The sequence below is a fragment of the Pleuronectes platessa genome, chromosome 1, assembly GCF_947347685.1.
Source record: "Pleuronectes platessa chromosome 1, fPlePla1.1, whole genome shotgun sequence".
In the NCBI taxonomy this organism is placed as follows: Eukaryota; Metazoa; Chordata; class Actinopteri; order Pleuronectiformes; family Pleuronectidae; genus Pleuronectes; species Pleuronectes platessa.
Window position 1 is genome coordinate 18,575,346 of NC_070626.1, and position 11,448 is coordinate 18,586,793.

Below are 11,448 nucleotides of genomic sequence, written 5' to 3' on the forward strand. Positions count from 1 at the left end.
GCTTTGGGCCACAGCTTGTTAAATCTCTGGCCGACATTACCAAGGAAATCGGTTCAAAACAAAGTCACACACAGTCATGTTGAAAAATTCAATATTCACTCTTTTTCAACTCTGGTTTTGGTCTCTACCAACACCAGGGGGAAATATCCGGCTCTTTAATAACTGAATGCTCCACAATATTCAGCAGCCAGTCTGTAACAGTGTTTATCTATTGTTTGGTGCCGAGCAATAGTGTGTACAGACAAAACAACACAGGAGAGCGGTGAGAGCGAATGTTATCGGTCTGACAGCCAAACAATGAGCCAGGAGTAACTCTAGAACTCTGGAAAGCTGAGGGGACCTGCAGGTTTGAATGATTATCAATGTTTTTTTATTTGCCTTTATTTAACCAGGTCGGTTCCATTGAGATACAATGACCTCTTTTCCAAGGGAAGCCTGGCCAAGACAGCAGTGTACAAAAAAAAATTCAATGTGAGCCCTCTCCGACTCTCACTTGATACTTTGTCACTATAAATACGATTGATTTTTGCAGTTTTAGAGAAAATCAAATCACTCACGTGATGCCTCAGACAGGGTCGTGATGAGGTACTGGTATCCTCCTGTCATGACTCAAACATGTTGAGAACTGCTATAGATAATGATGTCGCCCAAAATGTGTAGGCAGCAACATAGGAGCCATGATGACGTGGGACCAACTAAACTATTTGGTTTAGTTTAGTTTAGGGATGTTACAATATATATATATATATATATAATTAAAGGCAGACATTAGAGTACAGAAAGGGAAGGAGGCCTAAAATATTTTTTCAGATTCTGCTCCTTATTCAGACAAAAATAGATTATACTGGCTGTGGCTCGGGATGTAGAGCAGGTCATCCACTAACCAGAAGGAAGAGAGTTCAGGCGCTGGCTTCTCCAGTCTCCACTCGGCAATTAAACTGAACCCCAGGTCACTCTTGTCAGCTGTGTCAGCAGTGTGTGTATGTTATTAATCATTATGTACAGATTTTATATGTGAATGTGCTGAATCCCTGGGCGAAGGACAACATTTCAGAAGCCTTCTGGTTTCCTTTTTTGTAGTTTGTACGAATTAGCCTGTGCCCCCACAGGCTAATTCGTCATCAGATGATAGCTGATGGGCTCCAAGATTGATATGGGGTTTGACAGAACAGCTTGTTGTGATATTGGTGTGTAAAACCTGTATGCAGTGTGATGGCTGCTCTGGGCTGGTTAGAGGATGTAGCCATAATGACTCTTTAGAGACGCTGTTGCTGATTTTCAGGTCCATCATTATGATTTGCAATTATGTGTTAACCAGGTTAAATGAGTGTGTGTGCACACACTCATGCTAATTAAAGGAGTCAGCAGCAGGACTGAACACACAGCGTGCACATTTCCGCCATGATCATGATCCATTAAATCAAACTGAGTCGATGTTGCAGTTTCAAATGCTTCATGAGTTGAATGCACTGAATGAAGTGTAATTTTTATGTGACCTGATATTTAAGTACATTTTGGTTTAGATGTGGCTGATATTATGCAAACTATTTAATGCCACTGGTTATATCTGCTATCGTCGAGACCTTAGTCGGGTATTAAATTGTCTCATTTTCACAGATAAGCAGCCGACAGCGTGACCCCATGTTCAGACATTTTCGCGACGCTCTGGAAAATGTCACCAGAGACACGTCCTTTGAATAAAGGAGAAATAGCTTTTCCCGACACACATTTAAAAGTCACAATGGGACATATCTTCTACAGAAAAGAAATGCTGCAGTTTCTCCACTGACTTGCTATGGTGACAACTTGTAGCTAGCACACTATGCATGTTAAGATAAAACAGATTTACGAAATTAAGTAAGTCACAAAATAGGTCTTGTGTTAATTGACACACACATACAAAAAGCAAAACAATGTTAAACATAATAAGTTGATGATATTAAACAGACTGTTTTGTGAATGTGTGATTCCTTGTTCGGTCTTGTGTTTATTTTATGGACTAGTGATCACTTTGTATTTGGACTTTGTTTACTTTTTGCACATTTGGATTTTGGTGTCTCTGTTCTGAAAATGTTTAGCCATTTCCTTTTTTATTTCATACTCACCATTGAGCGCTTCACTGTCTTTGTCTGTTTTTCTGCTCCTTGATGATTGCATGCCCCGCTTTCATTAGTTTCCCCTGTGTGTTGTTAGATTTGCGTACTTAGTTTGTGTGTTGACCTTTCCCCTGTGCTTATATTGTTTATTTTGTTTGTTTCCATGGCAGCGCAGCAGCATTACTTTGTGTGTCTTCCCTGTGAGTTACTTACAAATTTTTGAATTTTTAAGCTCACCTCTGAGTGTTTTTGCAATCCTTTGAATTTACTGTGGTTCTCTGAAAATTGTCCTTGAACATAATCACCTGTTTCAGCTCAGGTTCCCCAGGTAATTGCTTTGTTCGCCTGCCCTGTTGCGACACCTCTGTATCGAACACATCGTCACTTCCCTCAACATGCATTCATCTCATCCGATACATCACTTTCCATTAAAACCTTTAACCTGTTGTGGTGTGCTCCTTGCCAGTGAAAATAACTTAAGTTTAACGTGAGAGAAAAGGTTGTAATCTCGGTTTGACACAGAAAGATATCCGTGACGTTAGACATGTATAATCAAAATTAAACTACGATTTCTCCGCAACATTTTAATAAAACTGCTTTTGCTCACGATGTGATCTCTGGACTCCCCAAAACATTGTAAAGCCGTACAGATAGAGATTTATCTGCACATCCTTGCTGTGAAACCAATCTAGTATTTTCGGAAATAATTCCAGGGGATAGGGTTGCCCCCAGAGATCGTGGTGATGGTTTTTTTTTTAAAGGAAGAGACACGATTGCACAAGTACAAAAGTAATGTTGTGAGTCAATTCCCAGTATCCCCCTCATAGTGGTCATAAATATGGCGACGCCTGCGAGCTAGTTCTGGCAGACAACTCGAGCTGCGCTGCGCCAATCATATTACATACATCATGTGACATACATCATGTGACATACCTCAATCTCCACAACCATCTATAATACACACCCACCTTATCAGGTGGTCTATTTAACCAGAGAGACATTTCCCATCAACCCCACTTGCTCGCACTGCTGCTGTAGTATTGCTACCTGTTGCTTCAAACCCTCCACCACCCCAGCATCCACCTGTAGGCTCCAACGGGGGGTTACAAGTATTTGCTCATCACTCCCATCTTTCCTGTGTAATCATATGGGGGAGTGATTAAGTTGGAGCCTAGACGCCAAACACTAACTCACGTTCAACTCACGTTCGATCATGTAATATATTTATTATATGATCGAACGTGAGTTGTCTGACTGAACTGTGCTCTGCTATCAGAAAATGACATCTTTGCTACAGTGTTGCAGTGTTGAATCTGTGATTCGGCCCAAACCAGCCACAGTCAATGAGAAAAAAAATTAAATTCTCATGGATAACTAATAATATAATAATAATAATAATTTATCAAGAAATTAAATGGGAATAATACATTTAGACAGCTTCCTTTATTTTCTCAGTCCATGCAAATATTTTGAGGTCTTCTGCTGGGGTTTGATGTTTTAGCTCTTTCTTGTCCTGTTGAGCTTTATTGACCAACAAGGTCACATTGCATCGGAAGATCCTCCACATTTATGGATCTGAAGTTGTATTTACAGGAGAAAAATCCAGTTGTAATCATGTGAAGAGTAACAAGACAACACTACGATGCGGATTAAAGAAGATTTTAAATGGATCGGTGTTGTCATTGGAGGAAAAAAAATCTTCTCGCCTCTCTCTGATTGGCTTTTTAATCAGATTGTGTGATTGTGTTTTTCCTGATGTTGAGTTGAAATGTTGTTTATCTCACTGGACTCATGAGGTGGTTTCTATTGATCAGAAATATATTTTTAGATCCCAACTCCCTAAATTGAGTCAGCACACGGTGGCTTGCTAAACTGCTGCTTTTAGCTATGTATTGACCAGTCAGGTCTTTAAAGGGACTTATCCCTACCTCCTTCTCTGCTGGGCTGTCATTGCAATCTTAATTGTAATCTCTTGTCTGTAATCTCAAGTTTGCGTTGAACTGATGAGTGTTATTAGTGATTGATTCAAGGACCGAAATGATAATGCAGTTAGACACATTGAGGATACTTTAATAAGCAAAACGATGTCTGACAGGTTGATGATGGAGTTCAGGTGGGAAACAAAAAAATCTGAAACCCCAAAGGAGAAACTTAACTTACACAGGAAACTGGATGAAAGCTAACTGTAACTCAAACAGACTTAGATTATTAATAACTCTAATAATCTGAAATGTTTTGTTAAATGTAATTTCATGTGTATTTATGAGCCAACATGTATTTAATGGATGCAGGATGCATTGTTTTCAGTAACCAGTAAGAGTCGTTATTGGGTCTGTGATTCAATTCAAGTTGTAATAAATCATAATGATCATTTTCACCTTTTATATGTGATCAGATTTAACCAAAGAGGAGGAAATATCTGGATTATAACATTGACTAGATGAATGGATTTTTGCAGCTTGTTAACTAACACCTGTCACTTACACATTAATGTGTCCAGCTTTGGGAGAATTATGGACGGCTCGAGAATCAATCACTCAATCAGCCTAATCAATACGTGAACCCTCACTTAAAGAGACACTTCAATACTCTTAATGAAGTGATCCGTCTAAAGAGGATTTAACCTCTCACCCATTTCGGACCTTGTCACTGGTTATAGTGCATTCATGTGTATGCTGCACCTGGAGTATTTTAAGCTCATCAGAAAGTGCAATTTACATTCAGACCATTTCCTTAATCAGATAAATAACAGAATATTTGTTTCCACGTTAACATGGTCACAGACACAGAAAAGCTAATGTGTGGGTTCCTCTGTTTGCTGTTTCCTACTTTTTACCAGTGAGATAAATTAACAGACAAAAAAACCTAATGTGTTGTAACCCATTCCCTCTGTTTTGGAATAAGTGAACAATCTACAGCCTCCAGTGGCTCACTGTCTCTCTCTGAGATAAATGGACTTAATTTTGTCCTGTGCTGAGCCTGCGTCATCGCCCAACAACAGAACAGAAGCATGGAGCAAATACCACGAAAGAGACACTGATATCTGTACTTCTGCTTAAAATGTACAAATGGAGATCCAGGGCTCGCTCTGTACAACTTGAAACAGTCTTATTCACAATATAACGTAGATTCAGAATCCCTGCACAGAATCTTATTTTATAATTAACTCCTGCTAAAGTCAAATGTGTATTGCACATTGATTGTAAATCCTTTCTTGCTCCAAGGCAACGGAAGATGTAAAGACATTTATAGAGTGACCTCCAAACTGTATTATGTAGTATAGTCACTTTGATTCAGTATAACTTATATTCATCAATCCATTCATGTCCAGTCTTTGCAAGATTGTTTAATTGTAATAAACAACAACAGTTCTCTCAATCACAAAATACTTTACATTCATGAAAAATGCACTTTTAAAATTGACATTTTTAAATGGCAATCAAAACAAACAGCCCAGAGCTGATGGGTTAAATGAGTTGAAGTCACAGCAACAGCAAATATATCGGGACAGAGACACATAATCAGGAAACAGAAGTTCCAAACACAGACGAGAAAATAAGCCGATAGAAAGCAATAAATAAAACGCAGCAGCTATTCACACAACCAACCAAAAGCCTGTCTGAATAAAACGCTTTCAGCCGCTTCGTAAAGATGTCACGGCAGTCTAGGGATTGCAGCGACGGGGGAAGAGCGTTCCATAAATATGGTTGAAAAGCACAGTCACCTCGGGTTTCATAGCGAGTTTGAGAGACAGCTAGTAAACAAGCAAACACGCCTGGAGTCTGCTACAGTATGTGACCTCGACTCTGTGACCTGATAGGTACATTCATAAATGCTTCTGGTTAGATGATCACAGGCTATGAAGTAAACAGTAATTTTCTTAATTTGACCACTTATTTGGTGCCAACGGAAAAAAAAATTGGCTTTTTCACTCAGTCAAACAGAGGAGCTTAAAACGCAGGTATTGTAATGTAATAAAGTGGGGAAATTAACTTTATCCAGTCGGAGCAGACGGGACTCGAGCTTGGTCATGACAATGAGAGTGTAATTGAACATAGTTATGAGCCCAGGCAGAGGTTCTCTATTGTTCCACTGACCTTTCTGATTAAAATCACGACCGCATCCTCTCGTACCGGCAGCTTTTGTGTAGCAGTAATCAATCATTTGTCCGATTATCATTTATTGTATGAGGCAAGTTTTATCCATGGACTCAGTTAACAAAAACAAATGCACAGGACATTCTGTCCAACCATGTCTTAATACTTTGTAGGTATTCAAGAATCTGATCCGCACTGAGAAATGCATGTGAAAGCAGCACAGAGACAGACAACGGATAAAGAACTATTTTAATGAGGAAAATATATAGATGATATTACATAGGAGACTTGCGCAAGTTATTGTGTGAAAAAAGTCCTGGAACACAACTCTGAAGGTTGGATTGGAAGAAATAGACACAATATAACACAAGAACAAAAGTTCTATTGGATTACATTGTATTATACACTTGTACCTAGCAATGTGGAATCTATAGTAGAAAATATACTGGCGACTTGCTGCCTTATCTCACTAATGCAGCTCCTTCTCTTCATACACTCTTTAGCTCACGTGACCACATCTGCTCTGTCTCGCTTGCTCATGGACGCAGGGAGGAGGGGCCAACTTTGAATGACTTCTTTACGAACAGACACCAACAAATCCTGCATCATATGTACATTTAAAGTTAATAGACTTATGTGTAATATGACAATGCATATACAGTGGGATGGAGAAGTCTGAAATTATGGGCAACAGGTCGAGAATAAGAGGAAAATATATAGCATGTAGCATATTAATAGAAATATAACATTGAAGTATAGCAGTAAAATATGAATATACACTGAGTAATAAAACATAATGTCACGTAAAGTATAGGCTCACAAAATGAATCTATGAAATATTCACAGTATAGACAAGATTCAAGATCAACACTCAAGCTTCAATTATTATGTACAAATAAATATTATAGACATTCAATGATCTTATTTTGACAAAGATAGAAAAAAAAATAAAAAAACATATATTCATAACTTTAAATATATATATTTTAAGTTTTCACTAATCTTTGTTTGAAAATAACTCTTAGTTGCTCTGCTAAAGTGTCCAAGCAGCTGTCAGGTTTTCTCGTGGTCTGTTACTTGGGTTTGGTTTTCAGCGCAGGTGAGAAAAGGGCACTGAGATTCTTTCCAATTCATTGGCATTCCCCTTCAAAGTAAATTCGATTTTTTTTTCTTTCACGGAGGAAAAACATAATATCTCTAAGCCATCTCTTATAAGATGGTCGTACCAATCTCCTAGTGTTGAGGAGGATGAGATTTCAAACAGATCATTAAAGTCAACAACATTACACTTTTCAGTTGGCCACGCTGCCTCCTTGGGCCTTAATTGAAGCAAAGCAATAAAAGGTGCTAGTTAGATTGCCACATTACACACGTCAAGACAGGATTTAAAGACCTTCTTCCAAACTGCTCCTATAGTGGTAATGGCCTACTGCAGCATGGTGCATACCTAATGCAATAGTTCATACTGACCAGGGCTGCACAGGGAAGCTCTGTGTCAGACTGTAAAAGAGATTTGTCCCAGGCTGCGTTACAGCTGGCCCTCAACAAAGTCGATAATCATTACATGGCATCAGACTTTTAGGTCTTAGAGTAGAAAGGCTGGAGGCTACAAAGCAAAGACATGTAAGAATTTATGAGGTACATTTCTTGTTTGTGTTTATTGGTTTGTCTGCAGAACAATGGGCAGGTGTTGTCAGAGGCTGCGCTGTGTCTAAAACTAACAATCACAACACCCGCAAAACGTCTGTGAGACAAATGCTCCCCACCAGACGTGCCAGTTATATTTATTATGTGCTTTCCACAAGACAGAGCACTGAGTCCTGACCAAGCACATCCATTGTGGGAGTAATGCATCGCTAACATTTTTCCCTTAATGTCCCCGAGCGACGTCTGCGGGGAATTTCAAAACAACACATTTGCTTTTAATGGCCACTGACGGTATCTGCCTCTAACTGCACACCCATGGCAGCGGTGCCATCGATCAGAACTGACAAAGTGGTTAAATACAGCTGTCACCATTTTTCTTTGGAATACACCACACGATAGTGTCTCACATTTCCTCACTACTGGCAGTTATTGCAGCATTAAAACATTATTGAGAAAGAAAAGTTAGTCAAAATCAGTTATTTTTTTCCTGCAGTCTAAAATCAACCTCCAGAGCATTGAGGTAGCAATTTTATCAACTTTATTAACATTCCTTGGATAAAATATGTCAATGATTAGCCGTAATTTAACATACTTAGACTCATCATTGGATAAAAGGTCAATTCTGTATTTATTTTTTAAATCTCATCTTCACGTTTATTCAGTTGCTGGAGCCATCTATCAAATCACATAATCTTCATCAGCGGATGGATTATAATCAAAACATCAAAACATTTGTGGAACATGTTTTGTGTTTCCTGAGCATTTATGAAAGACTCAATGTCATCATCTTAGGTTCATTTAATTGCTGTTGTGGATCTTTGGATTAATGACAACTGATCTATCGCAACCGATTGTTTGGTCAGTGGCTGTTTCTAAGGTCCAGAACAAACTTAGGGACACAAGTGAATTCACTTTTAGCAAATGAGGTGGAATTTTTGTTTAATCTTTTTGAATGGAATTTTAAATGTTTCTTCTTTAGTCAACCTGAGTTATTTTTTCATCTGCAAAATATTAACGCTGGATGTGTGGACTTTTTACATCTAATTTCTCAACTCTCCTACTCTTCAGTCCTCAATGTGTATTTGTGTTGGTGACGATTAACTTAAACTGAGTATTAATATAGTATCACGACTAATCTTGAATAAATTAATGACAACTGTAACATCTATGCATTTTATGGTTCTAATTATGCATTTTATCATCTAAATATTTAATGTCTTTGGCTCAGACCCATGCCACATTTGCATATATGTGTGAATAGGGTTTGTGTTTCAGGGGTGGAGGGATCTGATATGTACATCTGCCGACGGTATCATGTGGTGTGATTGACTGAAACTACAGAGGCAATATCTTCCGTCGTGCAGCATGTGCTGTGGGGCTCGTGTCCTTTCGATTTTTTTTAGAAGGGCAGGAAATAGCTCAATAAATTTCCCCCTATAGTTTACTCATGTGACCCTATAATACATAAACCCAATATAAACCCATGCTGTTTTATATAAGAAATAAAAGGGGGTTAGATAATGGAACTATGTTTTACTTTTATGTCTCTCTGTTAATCTCACTGTGAAAATGTAAACTGTTTTGTAAAACTCCACCGCTGTATAGAGATGAGATTCCAGCTATTAAGGTGTTTGTTTAATTAATTCCTACAGCATGTCTTTCATTAAAGTGGGCCACCTCTTCAACTTAAGGTTATCCCTATGTTTTCATCACGAACACTCGTATGGATTTATAACGCTAACAGCCATAAACTGTCAGGGGACGAGTGGGTGATGCACATAAACAGTTCACAGTCCATTAAGAGTTTGATAATGGCTCAGTTGGCACATTAAATGTTTACCCATGTGTCTGTGCTGAAAAAGAGAGAAAGATCCATCTGGGACTGTCTTTTGTGATTTAATTCCATTGTTCCTTGTCCCATATCCCGCATCGGCACTTATTGATACGACATCATTGTTTTACGAAATCAAAATGTCCTGATTTGAATGAAGGGGTCTGAGTCACCTTTTAATTATAGATTAATCTGGAGAACAGATGGAAAAGAGAGCATCCTTTGTGTCAACAAATACAACTCATTTCACTCAACCCACGCTGGTTTGTATGCTGTAAATGCCAATGTGCAGATATAACTTTGACTGTACAAACACAGCGGTACGATAATGCACAATATTGCAATGGCCAAGAAATACACAGAGTTGAGGAACAGAGATAAATGGTTAAGTGTAGTTGGCTGAGTAGAGGTGTTGGCAGGTGAGTTAAACCCCTGAAAATCTGTTTTTGAACAGCTGGCAGTGGCAGATATTGGCCCTTGCTCTGCGGTGTGTGTCAGTCAGCACCAACGATAGATTACAACTCAGAGATCATCAGCACATTGTATTCTCAGCTGACCTTCTTCGTCTAGGGTGGTGCCAGAGAACGTGATAAGACTAAACTTTTTTTAAATGAACTTTTTAGCCATCGCCACAGCTGAAGGCTGAACAGTGGTTGTTCCAACAGATTAGTCAAGGCTGAAGAATCTGTAATGTAACTTTGATGCTTTTAAAGTTTGTAAAAATATCCATGGTTGATGAATTATAAAACTTTTACTGGCTTTTTCTAGATCCACCAGTTTACTCAAGTTTAAATTTCTGTTTGTGTTAAAAATATGCATACCTCCAATGACATTCCAATCAGTTTTACTGATTGGAGTTGACTAGTAAGTGTTACCATGCCAAACTAGGATGGAGAACATACTAAACATCAACATATTAGCATGTTATTGTCAGCACAGTATAGCATGCCGATGCTAGCATTTTTGTGAAAGGCCCAAATAGACCCTCAATTAGCTGCTAGCATAGCTCTAGACTTGTGTTGCTATTGGCAGCAGGCAGCACCAAGTTTTTAACACAGTATTCTTAAGAAATGTATGACTCAGGATAACAAGTCCAGCGAGAGGGCAACAAGAAAGTTAACAAGCCCTGAAACCTCCAGGTCCCGCAGTAACAAGGATCCAGCTGTACATTGAATGAGGTTTGCTTTGTGTGTGTCTTTTTCAGCTGCCTGAAACAGTTCAACTAGCACTCTCATGCCTCCTGTCACTGCTACTTGACTGTGTTTCACTTGGGACAACAGATCAAATGATCCGCTTGCTCTGGACTATCAATCAGAATCAGATGTGAGGGATTCCTTCTTATCTCATTGAGCCTGAAGAAGAAACACACAAACCAGTCAGAGCACTGAACTGCTGATGCAGTAGGTTTGTGATTCCTGCAGGTCTATGTCCTTTATTAAGTGTGTGTGCTTTTTCTCCCTGATCGGCTGCATGGATGACAACTAGCTTTACAAGCCTTTGACTTCCCACCGTATTCCCACTTTTATTTAATTATTAAAGCACCATCCCAAAGAAAAGTTATGTGCAATGTTATATATCTGAGAGTTGAGACATTTATCAACCAACTACTATTCCCTGCAAAGATAGAGCAGAGTTATGTATTGGGAAGATAATGACTGTGTTGGGATTTGAGCTTCACTGCTACCTTTATTTTGGTAGCTGGTCAGGGCCAGCCCTGACCAGCTACGTTGTCAGACTCACAATTCTAGTCAGAATGTGAGTCTGAGACCGCTCCATT